We start from the raw sequence: 21,463 nt of genomic DNA, 5'->3' as shown, positions 1-21,463 counted from the left end.
TTGATCTGTCTCTTCTTCATTCAGTAAATTTGGCCAATCAAAGGAAAACTAATACTGTAATTTCCTATGAATAACACACATAAAGAAAAAGAAAAATAATCAGCATTGATTGAAAAATACTCAAATCTTTCAATGTTTATAGATCTTTACCGGTACCTAGCGGTTGTAAAAAAAAAAAAAAAAGGCATATTTTCTTTTATTTAATGTCTAATGTTACAAATTTATGTAATAAGTATAATAAGTTGTCCAGCGTTGTTGCGGACTTTTAATTTCCTGTTTCTGCTCCGGTGGCAGCAGCACGGCTATAAAAGGTCTTGCCTTATAACTCCTTATTACTTACCTTATTGATGTTCCTCTCAGCAGCGCTTTAATGACAAAAAGTCACGACATGCTCTGTGCTCATATCTTCCAGTTGCTTCATGTAGTAGTGCATCACTTAGCCACATTAGCCCGTTAGCATTGGCCGCAAGCCATTCGTGCTACTTATTACGAACTCATAAAGACATACTATTGACTATTTGTAGACTGCGTAGGTGTCAAACCAAAGGCCCGGGGGTCCGATTGGGACCGCCACATCATTTTAATGTGGCCCGTGAATTGTGCAAGTGTGATTTCTAAAACTGCAAATTGAAATGTTGCTTGCAATTTTTACCACCAATCATCTTTTTAAAAATATTTTACTAGTCTCCGATTTCAAAACTAGTTATTCATCAGTTTGTTGTGTAGTCTATACTGTATATAATATGAAACCTTCCCACATTTATTTGGGTTATAATGCCCCTATGATGGAAATTACTACTATATATTCACTCTGATAATAAAGCATACCAGCAAATCATGGTACGGTATTATACACAAGTACGGAGGAAAAAAAAAAAGCTTTTTTTAAAAGTGATTTTGGGTGGTCACGTTATATATAAGGGGGCATATTATTACGAGAAATTACTTTTCAAAAGTGCCCTGAAGAGACTCTTTTGTGCTCACATTTGCTTTGAACCAGTCACAGGGGTTAAGGTTCAGAACTGCTCGCAGCTGAGTACCAGTTACTCAACTTGTCATGTGACAAAAGGGGGCCATTTGAACCGTACGCGACGTCCTCTGACATCTTCCCGTCGTCTCCATCGGCGTAAATGGCTTTCAGCCGCCATGTCATACGAAGCGGCTCACAGATTGTACTACCGGGAAAACGGAACTCTTTATACAATGAAGCGACGGACGGACGGCCTTGAGCTTCAAGCCTGCCTTTTAATTTGAACGCATATGCAGCACTAAAGGCGTTCAATTTACACAAGCTGACTTTCAAGATGTCATGGCGGAGTTATTGCCGAAGTTGCGGCAGTGTCACTTTGTCGCTAAAGGAGCACATTTCAGCGAGTCGTTGAAGAAGAAGTTGTGGCTAAATTAGAGCGTAAATGTGAAAGGAGACACATGGGGACTGTCAGCTTGTCTTGCATTCTTTGAAGACGGCTGTTTCTTCTTCCTCCCCTCGGCCCATGCTGTGCACACAATGCTGCCAATTAGTTAATGGGGAGGGGTGGGGGGGCATCGTCGTTTTCTTGCATGTGCGCTTGCTGCAACTCGAAGCTTCAAAGGCAGCTGGAAAGCACTTAACAAGCCAAGCACATTCTGTATGCCAATGTGTGATGGCCATGGGAGGAGAAGAACAACACTATAGTGAAGAAATGGCAGATGAGAGCTGATGATTAATACAGTTGAAAATAAAAAATAAATAAATAAAAGCAATCGGGATATTAAAGCAACCGTGCATTTCAGTCGATTTCAGCTTTTGAGTTTCTCAGAGCGGTTGAATAGCGTGGAGCTACGTTATTACAGGATATTGGACTGTAGTGTTTTATATTAATTTTTTCTCAGTTTATTTCAGCTTTCTATTTTAACATACATTGTTGCCTCACAGATTTTTTTTTTTTTAATTTAGCGTCGCCCATCTGTGTAGTATATAGTTAAATAATTTTAAAGTATTTTTAAAAAAAGCTTTCTTTTTGGAAGGCTACAGGAAGTTGCTGAAACATGTAAAGCAGGAAAACAAAACTCAAAAAGTTTTTTTTTTTTTAAATAATTTACCAAATGAAAGACATTACTGTGAACATTCACCAAAGAAAAAGATAAGTCGTCAAAATTTGTGTGTCATTGCAGTAAGCCTAAAAATGGATAGAACGTCCGTAAAATGGCCGCTTCACCAAAAATGCAACTTAGTGCTCATAATTTACGAGTAAACATTTATTTCACTGGCAAAGCTTGTTGCTGAGTTGCCACGGCAACACTGTCGCCAAATGAAGTGCTCCGAATGATTATTCCTTCTCCGTTTTGGGTTCATAGCCCGGTCTGGATTTATTAATGACCCTTAATAAAACGGTGGCATCTGATTAATGCTCTGCGCACGGCTGATAAGGGTTGATGCATAAAATGCCGGATGGATGCGTGCGCTACATTCTTATTCCTCACACCCTACAGTAGTTAGTGACTCTAATGTATTCTGGGCCATCGTAAGACTCCCAGTCGAGGGTTTTAAAGGAGCTCACCACTATTGATTTTGCACCACGAGTATCTTCCCAGGTTCATTATGGGGGGGCGGGGGGGCATACTTTAACTGAGCGCAAAAAGTATGGCTCCGATTAATATATGCTTTTAAATTCCTAAAAAATAAAAAAAATGTATACAAATATTGAACTCATTCACTGCCATTGACGCATATAGACGTCAAAGTGCAGCCCAGATGAAATACAACTTTGACGTCTATATGCGTCAATGGCAGTGAATGAGTTAAGGTAGCAAAGTATACAAATACCGTCGGCGAGCCTCGTGTCAAGTTGGTTAGTTTTTTTTGAAAGTTAAATACTGAACGAAGTCACTTATGTAAAATTTGTTTGTGGTTGTTTACATGCTAGAAGCATGCTGATGTTTTTCCTGATTATTTTTCTGTCCATTTTGTTACAGACCAGAGTAAGTAAATCAATCCAAATCTAATAGCCAACTTGTGGAATCTATAAGCAATTACAGATCCCTTTGGGCTTAAGGGTTTCTCCATCCATCTGGAATAAAAAAATAAAATAAAAAAAAAGTACACCTTGGATGTTAATGCTAAAAAAGAGAAATGAAATCCAAGCTACCTTCATGCGCTATAGTCAGAATTCCAGCATGTTCTTTGAATTTAGTTCCATATTCATGTCGTCAGCTGCTTTTGGGTTTCCATTGATGGTTTGCAAATCTCAATATCACACGACAGAGCTCGACGCGCAGATGTCGGTTTATGCGAGGAGGGCTCGGACGGGCGCATCAGCGCCAGCGATCGATACCTCATTAGCGCCTCAGCCTTCCTCCGTTCACATTTTGTCACTTTACGTTCACCGTCTCAGTTCATCGCACGGCCGTTTGAAAGGCACGCTTTGCATTTCGACTCGGCCGTTAGCCTCTTCAGCATATTTTTAGATAGGCTGAGGAGAAAATCGGGAGACTTGGATAGCTCGTGGCGCTGGTACACTTGGAGATAATGCCGGATGAGCCTTGGGCGTTGGGTGTGTGTGTGTTGCTGCAACATCCCTCTTGTCACTTTAGATAAGAGGAAGGGAAATAGGACTGGTTGCCGAGGGAGCGGCTAAGTGCTTGTCACTGTCCCTTTCGTGTGGCGGCGACGGCGGCCGCTTTGGTGCGTGCTGAGAGGCAGATGCCCATCGCTGTCCCATCACTTCACTTCCAAATGAACAATCAGATGGCCTGGTCAATGTGGGGGAATCTCACAAACACGAAAGATCCCATCCACTTGTGTGTCCTTCAACATGTGTGTAGCTCCAAACCTTTTAAGGCAAAACATTTTGATAGCCAAGCTTGGGCCTTGGAAGGGGAAATGAATTTCTTCAGGTTGTGTTGGCTAAAATGGTTAGGGGTAACTTAAAAAAGTCAATATGGCCGTAACAAGAGCAAATAGTTCTTGTCTTGAAATCACTTTTGATATATAAAAAAAAGAAAAAAATTGGAGAACCTCTGGGCCAAGCTAGCCGAGTTGTTTACCCCTCGCTTCCACGTTTTATGCTAAGCTTGGAGCCTGCCGGCGTTGGCTTCATATTTAATGCGCCGTCACTGGCGTTCGCGGTCCCTCTCATCTGGCTGACGGGATGTAAGCCAAAGCGTGCGTCCTCTCCCAAACGTCAGTCCGCCTCCTTTTGCAGGCACGCCACTCACCCCCCCTCACCGCCCAAAATGTGCCTTGTTTAACACGGCCAGCCTTTGCAAACAGTGAGAGTGTAACTTCAGCTTTGCTTAAACCCATTTGACCATCTGTGAACCAAAACAAGTCAATATGGTCAATCCTCGCCGATTGCGATCGGCTATTCACAAAATGGTATTTCGAAGTTTTGGATCCATCCTTCCAATGGGCGATGTCCCGGCTGGTCCGTAGATTATTCTTAGCTACATTTAGCTCTCCGGTGGTTGCCTTAGCAACGACTGAGCTGCATATTTGATCTTATCATGGTTATTTATGTATTTTGTCAGAATGCGCTTGGTTTTAAGCAGGAATCGTTTGAAGGTGGGTAGGAAGCGAGGAGGCGTGCGCAAACGCGGGCTGGGACACCGGGAACAGGAAAAGACAGGCGAGATCCAGAAAAAAAGATGACATCACCGGCGAGAAATAAAATATAGATTAAATTGGAAGCAATACACTTTTTAATCTTCCTCTGACACGTGCACACTGTAAATTTTCACTACTGGCGAGAATAATAAAAAAAAAAAAAAAGCGGAATAATCAAGACATGAGATGTTTATTATCTGTATGCAGGTACATTCTCCATTCCAGGTTTTTAAGAAGTAAAAACAGAAGGCAAAGGCTCATGAGGTTTTTTTTAATTAAAAAAAAAAAAAAAAGGGGGAAAGATGATTTCATTCTACACTCGATGACAAGTGTTCCATTTTTTCCATAGAATGTGCCCACACATGTCCAGGCAGAGGTTATGCTAACAATTGAAACGTTTAGTTTTTTCATCTTTAATATTTCATATGGATGAAGTGATGTGAACAAACTCCAAGCCCAGTCAAAAACATTCTGTTACTAATCCAAAAGTTTGATCCTTCACCTGGAGACTTTTGTCATGTCGTTCCGCCTTTCCGATCCGACTGTGACGGCAGGATATTTGTTCTTATTTGCCCGGTGACAGCTCAATGTGCACTCTGGTGTGTAACCGAGCCATAAGGGCAGCACAGAAAATATATTTGGCCTTGTTGGCAGCTTTACTTCCTCTTGATCTTGGAAAAAAAAAAATCTTGACAAAAGTGGGATAAGCAGCTCAATTCCTAGCAGGACATCCAATTTTTTTTTTTTGGACTCATTGTGGCTTTAAACGCACCAAGGCCGGTCCACTAGTATGGATCTCCAAATAGTTGATACATGGTTGCCGTAGCAACAAATAACCGCGGCTTACCATTTGGATGAATGCACAAAACAACTTAGGGATGGAACATTATTTTGGTATATTGTAAGTTAAATTCCCCAATTGGATGATGGAGTAAGATTGCTGCATTCTCTCCGCCTGACAAGATACACATACTATCTGATTTGTTTTCATCCCCCCAACAAGGCCCCTACACACAATCCCCACGTTATGCTGCTTGCAATATAATGCTCCTTTCCGTGATTACCTTTCTCGCCGTTCTTTAATTAAATCCACTCTGTCTCACATTATTAACCGGACTCCTCGGAGACTGCTGCGGTGCTCCTCTGGCCCGAGAAGTGAAAATGAAACGGCAAGGCGGAGGGCGAGCGCGTGTGGAAAGCTCAGCGTGTCGCTCCCGAGACTCCAGACAGCCGCTCGTCGTACACCCCCCCTCCCCTCTTCGCCCCCCCAGCAACCCCCTGTTGTTTCCAACGCTACTTCAAGTGCTCTCCGTTTTTGCTCCTGCCCCTCTAATGCCTTATTTCCTCCCTCCCGCTGCTCACTCAGCAAACAACTTATGAAGATGACCTAGACGTATTGTACTCGCCCCCCCCCCTCCTCCATGTCCCTAAACTCTCTCATGCTCGTTTCTAATTAACAATGCGAGGAGGCGAGGCTGGGAAAAGGGGCACAGGTGAGAAAAGAAAAATGGGTCACCCAACCGGCAATGAAGGGAATGTTGCGCTTTGGCGGAGCAATAGCACAGACTAGTGGCTAGACTGGAGAAGTGCACCCTTGTGTGGCCAAAGAGAGTTGCCGTGGGGTTTTTTTCTACTTGAATTTATTTCAGGAATTCTTTGCCTGTTTGGCATCTTTTTTGAACATCTCTTTCTTTAAGTTTATCTGATATTGTTTTCGATTTTTAAAACGTAAGTAGGTTTGATTGAGCTTAATGGAAACACAAATATGTGAATAAGCCGCTTTGAACAGGAAAAGTAGGGCCCCAAGATCATAAAGGTTCAGAACCCCTGTTCTAGTCCAGTCTAGTAAATATCGGCCGGATAAACTTTGATTTTTAGGTCAAATTGTTATTTATGTTGTTGTACATTTTTGTACGGCTAAACTGGTAAGGCGGCGGCCATTTTGTTAGAATTCCAGCTGCAGCTGTTTTCGACGAACGTGTGATGCCAAATTGCCAAGCTCTTTTGCCTTTCTTCAAATTTTGACAATCACTTTGTCATAAAAGAGGGCTTGATCCTTTCATCCGATCCAAACAGTTGACAATCGATCCGACAAAAGCTTTTAAGGCCGCCGTCGTAACCATGTGAGGCGATACGGTGGAAGGAGGGTTTGTATATTTAAGATCATATTTTCCGAGGGGGTAATCTAGCGTTCTGTGGCTAAAAAGACAGAAGGGAAAAAGAGGTGTCGAGTTCCCTGAAAGTGGCACACGAAGCTCCTCGTTTCACTTTAGCCTTAATGTGTTTTCCTCTCTTCACGTCCTCCCTCACTGCATCTCAAACTCCATCAGCTCATTACCCTCCACATCTCTCGTGCCATCCTTCCACTTTGCCCGCTTATCCCGTACATCCGGTTATGGAACGGAACAAATATCGCCACTTTCCAACACTTTCACCTTTGAATCCCTTCGGAGTGGGACTTGTCGTACAAACCTTCATACTCGACTCGGCCGAGTTATGACGATTTGTCAAAAGTTTGTCCGCCCAACGCTCAATGGCCAAAAGTAAATGTTGCTTGTATGTTTAGTGTCTAATTGTTAAAGCTAATCTAAAATTACCGTGAAATAGCTGCTTCAAATCAAAATGGCCGACAGCCTGTAAGTTTTGAGGCATGTTTTTTTTTTTTGTGTGTGAGTCATTTGGTTTAAGAATGGCCTAAAATAACCCCCGCCCTTCTGTGCAATTTGCACAATTCATGTTCCACATAATGAATATTCTAGTGATGCCAGGCAGGCGGGAAAGTGCCGGAACAGAACCACCGCCTCCCCACTTGTGTTCATTTGCAACTGCCTTGTTTGAGCCTGACGAGCTGCGCGCGGACTTTTTTGACACAATGGTGTCAAACTCAAAAGCGGGCTGTGATGTTGGAGCAGCTCGCTCGCTCGCTCCGACAAAGAAAGCAAATGGCGCCGCCGCACCTGCCGGATGTGCACTGAACGTTTGGCAGGAGAAGAAAGCTGCTTGGGCGGCAGCTGATGACTCATTTGCTATGTCATCAGAAGGGTTTCAGTTAAAATCTCATATCAAACTATTATTGTTGTTTGTTTTATTACGTCTAAAAAAGAGAAGGTAAACTTTTTAAACTTTCAACTTGTCTGTCTGTGTTTCTGCAGGGAAATTCAGAGGAGTTTCGTTCATTCTGGTCCGAGGCAGCGATAGCAACTCTTATTCTAAATAGGTAGGAATGATTTTATTTTTTGTAATTATTATTAACATCCATTCACGTTTTTTTGTAGTTTTATAACTTTTTGAATTGCTCACAGCATCAAAATAGGATGCAATACTTAAGTGATGCTGCAGTGACCTCTGGTGGCCATGTACGCATACTGCACTTTTCATTTCAAACGCCTTAATGCTAGCCATTTATTTAGTTTTCTTTAATTTGGTAAATTGATTCATATTGGATTTGTTTGTTTTTTCTTATGCACGTGTCTTTTAATCTAGATTTGAATGGGGACTGTCATTTAAAAACTATCGTGTATTCTATTCCATTTATATTTTTAAGTAAATATTCATAATTTCATTTAACTTTTTATGTTATTTGATTTTCATCCAAATGAGCTGACTGCTTTTATATCTATCTATCTATCTATCTATCTATCTATCTATCTATCTATCTATCTATCTATCTATCTATCTATCTATCTATCTATCTATCTATCTATCTATCTATCTATCTATCTATCTATCTACCTACCTACCTACCTACCTACCTACCTACCTACCTACCTACCTACCTACCTACATACCTACATATATATATATATATAAACCGATTTAATATATTTTACTTTTAATTAGACTTCTCGTCAGTGATTCTACTTTTCCTTGATCTCAGTCAGTCAGCACAGCATTTGCGTCTCCCCGGTTGATTCTACCCGTGGGTCAGCGAGCTACACTCGCGGCATCAGGACAGCATGTTGGCACCAGCGTGAGACCAGCCTCGTTTTATGGTAAGTAGGCCCGCCCTCTTCATTAGGTACAGTCCACTCAAAGAATGTCAAATAATTAGAAACACATCCCAGAACTGCAGTATTCAGTAGAACTACAAGCTTAAACTTGTCCATAAACATTGTCGCAATTGATGATAATAATAATAATAATAATAAATAAAATAATAATAGTATTAAAAGTAATAATAAGGCATTTTATTTATAATGGACTGTACATTTGACATATAATTAAAATGAATATCATATGTACAATTATTATAATTACATATAATACATGTAATTACAATTAACGATCTCCCTCCTCTGCACCGATTGATCTCATTTGCATAAAATAATCATGTGAATCAGCAGTGCGCGGTGTCAGCGCTCGCACTGTGGAAGTTTGTGATTTTTCCAATGTACAATTGAGCTAATAAAAGTTCATCTGAATGGAAACTACTCGGGGGTGAGCATTAAGAGCCCAGAGTGGCGAGGCGAGTGTGTAATCCACAACAAGGCTGGTCACGTGACTGGAAATACCTCACGTCATTACCCGTATACAACCTGAGAGTTTTAAATTGGCATAGCCACCAGATGGCACCATTTGTTTATGAAGCACACAACAAATGTAGATTAAAACGTAACTGCAGATAACATTTTTGCAAATGTCCAAAAAAAATGCTCTTCACCTCTCTGGGGAATTTGACGTATTTCACCACATAAATGCTTTCAAGAAAGATATTGGAAAAAGTCAAATTCACCTTCTAAATTATAGATAAGAATACTGCTTTAGATATAAGTATCTAGTATAGCACAGCGCCGGCAACATTTTTAAAGGGTAACTATACACAGCTTATTATTACAATAAATCCTCTTAAGTGTTGGTCATTTAATCAGGCTGCAGTCACGTTTTAAACATTTACAACTTAAGATAGACTTAACTACACTTCAGCCCTCTGAAATATCCCCAAGGGAATATCAAAATATTAGAAGCAACTCTCAGTATGATCAATCATTACAATGGCTGTTTTTTTTTTTTTTTTTTTTTTTTGCTGTCGAGCCGATTCCTAACCCTTCCCCTCCACTAGAGGGCAGTCTTAGAGTAGAGAATCAACTATCTTTACCTTTGCCACAGAAATTAACTTTTCATTGTCGCTCTGATAAAGTACACAATCTATTTGGATGCGACGTTAACACATCTGCATCACAACACACACACACACACACACACATACACACACGAGTGTGCACATGCGCACACACTTCCTTGCCATCTGTCTGTGCTGTGGCCCGTGTCTGCTACACCCGGAACAGTTGGGAGCAGGCGAGTGGAAGCACAAGTGTCTCGTGGCTCGGCACTCGTCTTTTCTTAGCCCCTCGCGTCCCCCTCAGTCTTCCTTCCCCGCTGTGTTTTTGTCACCCGCCCTCCCCGCTCACTCAATGTGGCAGCGCCTCCCAAAAACAAAAGAAAAGATGGAGCATGTGAGTTCATCAAGCTAAGGTTAGCAAGAGGCAGTACCGGCGGCGGCGCGTTTGGAAAGCTGAACTTTTCCGCACTTTTTCTATTTTCTACATATCTGCAAAGACCTTCGTAGGCAGCTTAAGTAATTTGAACACCAACGCCTTCCATTTTCGCCGCCTCCAAAAGTGCTTTCTTGAGGCGGCGTGATAAGAAATGGCAGCCATCAGCAGGAGGCTGCAAGCTCAGTTTATTAATAATAATCATAGAAAAAGCGTTACTGTGCGCGTTTTTGTAGAAGAAAATCGCTCATGAAAGGAAAAGTAGACTCGCCTCCAGATGTTCTGCACCGCGATGGGAGCCTTGTCTGCTTTTGTGGTCCAAGGGACACCCCCCCCCCCCCGCTGATGGCTTTCCCCTTGCCGCATGGACAGGATCCTTCTCTCGCATTGATCGTCCGCCGTGATAATATAATCAGGCGTAAAGCCCGACAAGGCTGGCCGGCCCGATAGATCAGCTCTGCCGACAGCGGCGCTATCCACAGGTCATAAACCCTCACCTTCGCTGTCTGACCCCGCATCAATTTGCCTCCTCCCGCTATGAATGCAAATAACAATGCTTTTTTTTTCGGTGACATGTTTACGGTTATCTCTGTATCTCCCGCCGGCTGCCGCTCGGCCGGTCGCCCCTAAATGTGCTGACGTGCGCGGGGCTAATGGCGGCCGGCGCTCGTCAGTCCCGGCCGGCGCCCTAAATGAGGCCGGCGAACGCGCCGCCCGCTCGTGCCTCCTCCTCGCCCTCCGTCCCAGTCACTTGTGTATGCATTGAACTGATAAGTACCGCGCTTCATTTTCCCCATGGCGAGGCACAGTAAAAAAAAATGGGGAGTAATAATTGCTTTGGGAGGGGGCGGAGCGCTGTGCACGTGTGTGCGTGTGCGAGACGAGGACAGCTAAATATGCTTGATTGCGTCCTAAGCTTCATTGCTATGTAATGAAATATAGCGGCTGCAGACTGAGGGCCATCGGTCCAATACAGTAATCCGGGCACATTTATGCTTTGCTATTGATGTATTTGTTTTTAAACCGGCTCCAAGCTATTTGTACTTAAAGACGCCACAAGATGTCACTGTCTATATAGCTATTGGTGTCAAGGAAGTATTAGCGTTAATAAGCGGTGCGCCGATTAATCGATAATTCATTATCAAGGTAATCGATTATTATTTTTCATCAATGATTAATGTTTGGATAACTTTTTCAATCTAAAATTCTAAAAAAAAAAAAATCTAAATTTTCTGTAGTCTTCAATGAAAAAACATTGATTAGTTTTGTGTTGAACAAAACAAAATAAAACATTTGCTTTGGAAAAGCATTCCTTGATTATTCAAATAATTCAGAGTTAGCTTCTAGTGGTAAAGTAGCAGAAGCCGGTAAAGCTGCAGATTGTTCTTGAATGTTTCATAGTAGGATATAATGTCAACAATAATAATAATTATTATTATTAATATGTGTGTGCATCCATGAGGATTAGCTTTTTTTTTCCTGATATTTTAGCAACATGCTAAACCGTTGCACACCGTATTGCCTCTGATCTACCAGTGCAGCTAATTTAAATTACTTTGCCCATGACTTGGAAGCTAGCTTGGGGAATGGAATATCCACCACTTTGACCCACGCAGAAAGCCAAAAGCTAAACCAGATGCATTCTTAAGCACAGATTAGCATTGTCTTATGGACATACAATCAAAGGTTTGATGAAGTTGTTGTATTGGGCCCTGTGGTCTGCTGCATGCGCCACATGTACAGATCGGCTTCAAGTATACAACACAGTCTTTTCTTTTGTTATTATATCTCCAAACAAAATAAAAAAAAAAAAAAAGCATCTCAGCATGCCGCTGGTCTGGGAGTCACCAGAAACTTAATATTCAGCCTGCTTGCTTCTTTTTTTTTTTTTTTTCTCTCTGTGAATTTCCATCAGCAGATGACATTCACATAGAAAATTGACTTGGAATTAACACTTTGGCCCGGGAATACTAAAATTACCACTTTCATAATCGTCTCATTTGACTCTGCTGTTTGAAAAAAAAAAACAATTAAAAAAAACATTTTAAACAATAGCCGAGTCAAATTAAAGCTCACTCAATGTGGATTAAAAACAAAAACAACATATTTACACTCGAGTCAATCTATGCTTTTGCACCCACAGCAAATCTGTCCATTTTTTTCTTCGGAGTCTCTGCTAATCACTTATTACAAGATGAGTCTAGAAAATGGCTCGAGGGAAAAAAAAACAACTGTAATCACCCAAAGCAAGTCAATAAAATTGCCTGAAGGAGACTTTTGCCGTAGTTTGCTGGGTGCAAACTCAAAGCGATCAGGTAACAAGAGGCGCTGATGAAGCCATTCATCTCCACACTCATGCCATCTGTCTCCCTTGTTTACGCAGTTCTCTTCCCGGAGACGTCCGCCACGACATGAGGCCCGCGGCAGGTAAGGACGCCTTCGCTTCAATTTCACGCCGAGCATCACCTCTTTTTTTTTTTTTTTTGTGTAAGTCTTCCACGTGAAGGGGCCAAGTGAAAAATGTCAAGTGATATCAAATCAAGCCAGTCGAGTCTGGACTACAACTTGAGCGGGAATCCGGTCAGGGAGGGGGGAGAGTAGTAGACTACATCTGGCAAAGTGACTGCGAAGGCAGCGGGAGACTGACTGGCACTGATGGGACCAGACTGGGACTTGGCGGGCCTGGCGAGCCTGATTGATGGAGTGTGATGAGACTGTCATAGAGCGGCGGCGCTGGCAAAGTAGGCGGGACGATCTATGAGTAGTAAGACGGGGCGGGAGAAACACGTCAAGCATGAGGCTGCCAATTGCTTCTACCGGGATGACGTCTCGGATCCGTTTCGCGTATCGTCGTGTTAACTCGGTATTATTTCGATTGAGATCGAAATGACGGTAAATAAAGCAACCATCGGCTGATTTTAAAACCAAATCAAATCATTTCCAGTCATCCTTGCATTTTGAATACTTTATTCTTGAGCGCCTTTTTTTTTTATTCAAGTAAAAAAAAAATGAAAATCAAGCCGTTCATATTTTGATTCTGCTATAGCCACAATTTTTGGAATAAGCAGCTATCATATCTTATTTCATCTTCTGATCTTGTCTTTGGATTTAGCGGGCTAACCTGGGGAGTTTGGGGATTGTACTTTTGAATTTTGAAGATAATTCCTTAAATCCTTAAACGTAATTTTAAATGCAACTTTAAAGGACAGTTAGAAAGTAAAATAAAAAAAAGACTAAATAATTATTCAATAAAAAGCAATGAATATAAAAGCAGCCAAAATCAAAATATCGTTTAAATTTCCATTTATTGCTATTACTGTACCGTTATTTATGATTATCCCCATAAAATGAGGCCATCATTTAACAACAACAAATATTCCACATTTATTTAGAGATTTTAAATATTCAAGTCGCCCAACAGTGGACCTTTAAAGACAAATACAAGTTAGTTATGTGCTTCCTCTTATGTATTGCAGTTAAGAGGCGAGCGGCAGCATTTTGGACCTTCAGGAGATGTTTGAGGGCAGATTACATAAAATTTATAGAAATCGAATATTTTTTCTCAATGAAACGCATCTGTACTTTTACAATATGTTTCGAATCAATGCACTCTTGAATGACAGAGTTCTTGGCCACGAATATTGGCCATACTCAGAGCATCTGTTGGGCAACATCATATTAGCTCTTGCCGACACATGACTAGCTGGCAAGACCCAAACCGTTAGGACTTGAACAGTTTGTGATTTCAGACTCAATAACAGACTTTTTATCCTCGTGTGTCCTTGGCCAGGGTATAGGGAGAGAGGCCAGCTCGCCAAAACAGCGAGGTTATTTATCGTTTAGCGTGACGCAAATAGCACGGTACCGGGTTTGACGGCCACGTGTCTGAAATGCGACTCAAGCGGATGAAATGAGCAATTCCCATTCAGGGACAGCGAACGTACAAAGATGCTGTGTGAAATGGACGCTCACTTTGGCAGATCAATGCTCTTTTTTCCTTGAGTGAGCCGCAAGTCAGGTGGCTCTCCGTGTTTCACATTTGCCACGGCCGCCGCCATCGAGAGCTCGCCGAAGCAAAATCGCCAGACGCTTTGCATAAATTGAAAAGACCAGCTTCATTCCCAACTCTGACCGGATATGAAATCGTTCAGTCAATGAAGTGCACAATACGGATCATATTCAAATGCTCGCCAGTGCTAAAATGAAGTTCATATTGACACGGGTCAGGAGACGCTTTGTTCAAGAAGCACAAAAGAAACCGGACTGATTTCTTAAAGGATTGCTATACAGCATATAAAGAGCCTATAATAAATACAAGAGTAATATTTCAAAATTAAAACCTAGGTTTGCCAACTTTTTTTTTTCTGCAATGTCATAGCTATAAATTACAATCCGCATTACTCAAGCTTTGATTGGTCAAATTTCAAAACAAAAAACTGAAAATATCATCTCTGTGCTAGTAAAAAAGTAAACACATTTTTAAACCACAATCAAAAAAATAGCTCTGATTAAAATGTGCTGTGTTATTTGAAGCTGAGCTAATTATTTGCAAGGTTGTGATTCCTAATGAACAATGATGCCTATTTAATGGCTTCAAAATGTGACACCCCAACCAGGATCAAAACTCTCACTCGCAACCCCTGTTTTTTATTTTTTTTTTATTTTATATACACAAGGGATCTTTACCAGCTTCACCAATTTACTTGAAATTGGGTGGACAGCAGCACCCACCAAAAATTCTGAAGGACTCATTAAATTGAACAGGAAATCAAAAATTTCTGAAGGACTCATTAAATTGATCAGGAAATCAACCATTTCTGAAATAATTAAATAAATAAATACGATTTTTTTTTTTTTTTAGATTTTCTAGTAGGAAAATGCAGGAATCCCTTACAAGGCTATCCCAAATTTGAACCAAGGCCCATTTAGTTAAGATTAGAAAAGGCACACTGAGGTGCGGGTTCGATTCCACTCTGGTTTCCTCCCACATCCCCAAAACATGCTTGGTAGGCCGATTGAAGACTCTAAATTGTCCCTAGGTGTGAGTGCGAGTGCGGATGGTTGTTCGTCTCTGTGATTGGCTGGCAACCGGTTCAGGGTGTCCCCCGCCTACTGCCCGATGACGGCTGGGATAGGCTCCAGCACGCCCGCGACCCCCGTGGGGACAAAGCGGTTCAGAAAATGGATGGATGGATGGATGAAGGCACACGGAACAAATAAAGCGCTCTCCCCATCGTACAATGCCAAGCCACTTCAAAGCACTGCCAAAATTGGTAAGTTGGTGCATGACGGTCAATCTATGAGGTTGAAATGTGCCATAGTGGGAAAATATATCACAAAAATATCTAATAAACTCTTCAAGCTGCCAAATATCTCTTTGAATTTTTCCATTCGAGTACAATGGAAGCATTTTTAGCAGTAATGGCCAAGTGAAAGTGGACTGCAGTTACTCGTCACATGTCAAAAGTGGGAATGAACGCTCTGCAAGCATTCCCGCTGTGAAATGTCAAAAGTGTCCATTTTCCCAGAGCCGGTACAAAGCACCGCGGCTGGTGCTTTGCGCAGTAAACAACTGTAAAAGACAGCCGATGAGGCGGCAACCACACATTTTTCTCCCTTTTGCACATTACAGTCACAGAAAGTGGCCAAAGAATGTCTGGGTGTCAAGATGAGGAAAAAATGCAAAAGAAAAAGTCGATTGCATTTTGGCAGCCACATAATAACAGCTGTTAAACGCGGGCCAAGTGCGGTGAGCTTGAGCCTCTTGAACAAACAGAACCGACAAGATAGAAAAGCACAACAACGGCTGCTGTTGCATCACCTGCCGTAGTAAAAGCGATGGCTTGCTTAGACAATAGCAGCTAGACCACACAAACAACAAAAACTTGTCAAGAACAAAAAAAAAACCTCTGAGTAAAAATGCTAGTAGAAAAAAAAAAACTCCACTTAAGAATTCAAGTCAATTCACAGAAACCAGGTAAACAAGCACAAGATCTTTGACGAGGCTAAGAAACACATAATCTGACGCTTACAATGATTTGAAATAAAGCTAATTATCTGTTAGAGTGGAAAGAGTGAGCAACATGTTAAATTTTTTGCAATTAAGCAAATATAATTCAATATATACAAAAGCGCCCCGCAAAACCCAAAGTAATAATAAATAATAAGTGAAAATGATCATGATTAAATTCAATAAAAAGGTAAATGCATGTAAATGTATGCATACATACATAAAACAAAACAAATATTCATTCATTTATTTATTTATTCATATATATATATATACAGTACATGTGTAATATAGATTTATATGTGTATATATAGAAACAGAAACAGACAGACAGTGGACCTAATATGGAGCCCTGTGGCACTCCCATGTTCCCTGGAAATTAAACCATCAGCAGAAGCAATTCGCAACAGTCACCCTGCCTTGCTAGGTCAATAACGTTTCTGTCCAGCCTCAAAAGAGAAACAAAGACAATTTAAAGTCCCTGATATGTAATCGTGCCGTTTATTTACGATAGACTACGATCTCGACAGACAAAACTACCCATTTGATTTTAATTACAAACTAAAACACACGAGTACAGAGAAACATCAGGGACTTTTGCTTCCTCCATTTGGATTTTGAGCTCAAACTCTCGCATGCTAATGCCTTGGCTCGACTCTTAATAAACAACAGAAAGAAGTGTGCTTAATAAAATAACGAGAAGCTGTGAAATGTAATTCCGAGGAGCCTGGAACGAACGACGAATCAGCTGTCTCGGAGCTGTGCTTTTTCATTCCGATGTTCTCATTTGTATCCGCACCTGTGTCATTCACAGCCTTACGTCTTAACCTAATTTCATGGTCTGCGGGCCTGGATGGATGACTCTGCCGCCGCTTGTGCACCGAGGGGGGAGGGGCGGGAGCGAGTGGGCGAGACAGCACCACGACTCGGTGCAGGTGTGCACGGAAATGATCGGCAGTACCAAAAGAAAAGGAAAAAGAAGGCGCCGCTGCAATAGCACGGAATTGTTCTGCCTGTCGGATATTAACCTTTTAACCGAGCTCTTTTCTTTTCTCAAAATACACCGAGCTCCTCGGAAAGGCGGATCAGAGCAACTATCGGAGGTGGAAGCCATTTTTTTTCCTGTTATTGTAATATTAGAGCTGAAAGGTGCATAAACCGCTTTGAACACCTGAAGTGGACCTTTAAAAATCTCATTAAAAGTGACTCAAATGGATTTGGGTAACACTCGAGTGAATGGGCTCACTTTTTCGACAATTGTATTAGAAAGACGAAAAATTCTTGACAACTGCAAAAAAAAATAATAATAAGAAACTATATCAAAAATAATGTTGATGTTTTTTTTGAGCTGTCTATCTAGTTTTGCAACAATCCAGTGGCATTCTTTGTGCGTTCTGATCCAAAACTGTGCCTTAGAGTCTAAGACTTAGAAGACCAACGTGGTATCTCACCCTTCTTCAGTGATGCTTTGAGATAGGAGTGACTGAACTCACAAATTCTTCACAATTGTGTCATTTTTACGTAGTAAAGCATAACGGGAATGCCTTTTTGCCCATTGCAATGTTTTTAATTTTTTGGGGGGAGGAGAAAGTCTAGAACAGATTAATAAGATTTCCATTCATTCCAATAGGAAAAAATGATTTGAGATACACTTGATTTGTGTTACAAGCATAAACGTGAAACAAAAGAAATCTCCTTGTATTTCCTTCAAAGCTTCAGATGATAAGGGGAAAAGTTACCTCATTATCCTGAAATATAAAATACTTGTTCAAGATATTAAAGCCATTATGAATATGCTAATTTCCCCTTTTTAAATGCAGATTCGCTCCCCACTTCCCCCAATCTAATGATAGAGGAACTCTTTATATGTAATTACTGTTATATTAATGCTATATTGCGTGCACTCTGTTGCCTAGTGACAGATGTCACCCAAAATAGATGCCTCCTATGTCGGGCTTCGTGGACCATGAACGTGTAATGTAATGTGTAATGCCCTGATTTAGGCCATTGTGGAATAGCCATCTTGGATGAAGCCCCCCCCCCCAGATCATTTGCACAAACACACACGTGTTTAGTAGGCTTTTTTCCCCATTTTATTTTGTCAACATTGTTGTTGTATATAATGCAGAGCTCCTCATGTTACCAGTTGTTTTGTGTACTGACTAACCAACAGAATATTCTGTTCTATGACAATATAAACAAACACCAAATATAGAAAAAGAAAAGAAAAAAAATAGATTATCTTAATGCATCAGGAAAAAAAATCAGCATTTTTGGTTGACCAAAAACACCAGTTTCAGACCACAAAGCAGAGAAAATTAGATTTTGTGTAAGGAAATAATGCAAGTCTTTCTACAAAACAACAAAAACAAGACTGTAAATGGATGTTTTTAAGCATGCTGTGAGCAATGCTGACTAGAGCTGAACATTTGTGACTTCCAAAGTGAATTTTGAAATACAAATTTGACAAATATATGCGTCAGTGGTAGTTAACGGTTGCATTCGAGTTGACATGCATGGCAGTGACTGGATTAATGTACTTTTTTCAAAAGAAGTTGAATCAATCCTTTTTTTTTTTTTAAAAGACGGAATCTGATTTCTTTTGCCACCTCTAGTTATTTCACCTTGTGTATTTTCAGATTGTGTCGAATTAGCAAGTTTTTTCCCACAGTTCTTTCTTGTCAGGCTGTTTGGGCAGCCATAAAGCACGGAAACCACGGGCGCTTTAATGTCAGCACTCCGTCTCGGTTGTTAACAAGCCGTGGCGAGTGCGGCGGAAGCGACCCGACTCTCCCCCGCTAGTCCCACAAGTGCACTGCAGTCACTGATTGCACGAAAACACGGTGCAGTATTAATTACTGTTTGTAAACAATGCACTTTGCGGAGATTAGCGCACGTGCTCTGCATCCGCCGCACGCTAATTCTCGCCAGTGATTAAGCGGTGAGGCAAGGACAGCTGCTCAAGATGAGTTCATTGGCATGTTTAATGAATTGCGCTTGAGAAAATGATTCAATCATTACTTTGATTAATTCTCCACGTGTTGGATAATGCGTCAAACGTCTGCTGGGTGCCAATAGCGACGCAAACTGGCGGAATGAGGCTAACCTGTTTCAGAAGGAATCCATTAATCCGACCGTATGGTTTGCTATCGTAACGCTAATGCTCGCTTAGCACCGCAAGGTTAGGTAATGGAATTTTTTTTTTTTTTTGCTAACACGCCGTCACTGTTAATGAAGCAAAGGTAATCATTAAAAAAAAAAAAAATGAAACCAAAATGTTGGAATATTTTTTTAAACGTTTCTTCTAGAAATTATTAGCGATGATAAAATTATACTTTTGATGACCCCCAAAAATCGTAATAATAAATAATAATAATAAACAATTTAATATAATTAGTAATAAATAATTTTCCCATTGTAAAAATTTTATTTAATTTTACAAACTTTACAAACTTTTGGCACGTGATTTAGTAGTAGTATTACTTCGTAGTGTGTGTATGTACTGTGCATGTACTTTACGTCTCGCTTCTACCCGTGAATCTAAATAATCTCCGTCATCTTTTCTCCATTGGGAGACTCTTCATGATGACAAATTCCATCGCAGGCATTCAAGGAGTCAAATTCCGCCTTTGCGTGTCTACAGCGCTCAGTGGCTCGTACGTTGCTCGCCCGTGCTTTTTCTTTCGCCCCCTCAGACGAGTGGCAAACATCTAACGGAAGCAAAGCCAAGGCAAAATCATTTGAGAGAGATCTTGTCAAACAGATTAATCCCCCCACCCTGAGCCTCGGGGGGTTCTGGACGCTTTTTCTGTCATGCTGCTTTGCCAGGCTCCCTCTTGATAATACCCCAAAGATAAAATTAATTGTGCAGGGAGATGTGGGATGGGGAGTATCCAAAAGGACCTTGAGCAATGCGTGAAATGCTCTCCCGTTCTCACTCGCTCTCTTTGCATGTGAAAACAATGTGAAAGCGTTCATCGGGAACTTTGCGCCGACGTTTGCGGACCTTTACAATCGTTTCAATAAATAGACCGACGGGATTTGTATTTGTTCCATTAAACAAAGCATCTCTAGGAATTGCATAAAGCGAAAGTAAGCTGAGTAAATTAGCACACACTAGTTCCAGCTGTTCTCACGTTGGCACAACCCACAATAAAAGGAGGCGGGATCAGCAGTGGCTCATTTCCATAAGACAGGACCGCCCCCCCGAAACCGAGTCATTTTTTTCCCGTATTTCTCAAGACTTCCTGGAAACAAAAGCGTCGAGACAAGACAGAAGCTAACGACAACCCACTGGGGGAGGCCGGCCGGCTCAAAGGCGGCGGCGTGCGACTGCTTCTGCTAATCACCACGCTTTGAAGCCAAGCGGCTGACGGCGTAATCATAAAGTCACCGTGGGCTGCGTCAAACGTCGGACCTGAAAGCAGATGACTTTTCTGCAAGCGTGGAAGCAAACAAAACAATGATTAACCTGTAGACCTCTGCATCTTTCCGGCTCCCCGCCATTTCTGTAAATATATATGGAGAAAAAAAGAATCCTTTCAAAAAGCTCCCCATTGACACATAGTACATCACTCACCGTGAAATACCTGCAAGGGATCAAGGCGGCGGGATAATGGCTCGAGAGAGGATGCGCTTTGCTGCCCCATGACGGACATTTCCAATTAGACGAGGTAAATAAATAGTGACTCATCCTATTCTGTGATTCATCAGTCTATTGTGTCTTAAATCAGATCACAGCTTTGGAATCCTCGGTGGTGGCGCGTAGGGGGGGTGCCACAATTACAGATTTTTTTTACAGATGGATCTTGCTAATCTAGTGTAAGAACATCAAACATTAGATATATTTTGCCATTTTCTCATATATATATATATATACAGTAAGAACGTCAGACATATTCATCACCATCAAATAGCTTCAAAACCTTATTGTAGTTAAAAAAAAAGTTTTTTTCCCTCTCTTCTGCTTTACTGGACTCTTCTTCATAGTCAACTGAGCATAAATTAACATTAGCAAAAAAATCAAATCAAAGAATTTGTTTTATGTGTGTGTGTGTGTATATATCTAATTAAAAACATTAAATATATATTTATTCAATTGTCATAAAATATTTTTCTCGGTGGGAGGGGGGTCTCGGGGGCGAATCCATCCAGTCCACATCAGGCACAGCTGGTTGCGAGGGAGCGCAGGTGTAACAAACAAGTCGCCTCTGGCCTTTAAAGCTCGCCCATGTGCTAATGATTGGAGCCCGCCTGGCCGAGTCTCTCCATCCCCAAAATCCAAGCAAATGTGCTCCTTCTGTGTCACAATGCACCCGAAGCCAACCAGCGCGCCGTTGCAATCAGCCAGACACAGCTGGCTACCTGCACCACTGT

General features: G+C 41.3%; 1 protein-coding gene across 1 annotated transcript in view; it reads left to right on the top strand.

Annotated features, from left to right (window-relative positions):
- Positions 1-21,463, top strand: part of ptprda (protein tyrosine phosphatase receptor type Da) — a 199,021-nt gene that overhangs the window by 64,777 nt on the left and 112,781 nt on the right. The window contains exons 7-9 of the mRNA XM_085935833.1: positions 7,738-7,802; positions 8,463-8,577; positions 12,461-12,504. The gene's annotated coding sequence lies outside the window, so the exon portion shown is untranslated. The remainder of the gene's footprint in view (positions 1-7,737; positions 7,803-8,462; positions 8,578-12,460; positions 12,505-21,463) is intronic.

The sequence above is a fragment of the Syngnathus leptorhynchus genome, chromosome 2 (genome assembly GCF_054491065.1).
Source record: "Syngnathus leptorhynchus isolate UIUO chromosome 2, UIUO_Slep, whole genome shotgun sequence".
Taxonomy (NCBI): Eukaryota; Metazoa; Chordata; class Actinopteri; order Syngnathiformes; family Syngnathidae; genus Syngnathus; species Syngnathus leptorhynchus.
This window is presented reverse-complemented; position numbering and strand designations above follow the sequence as displayed.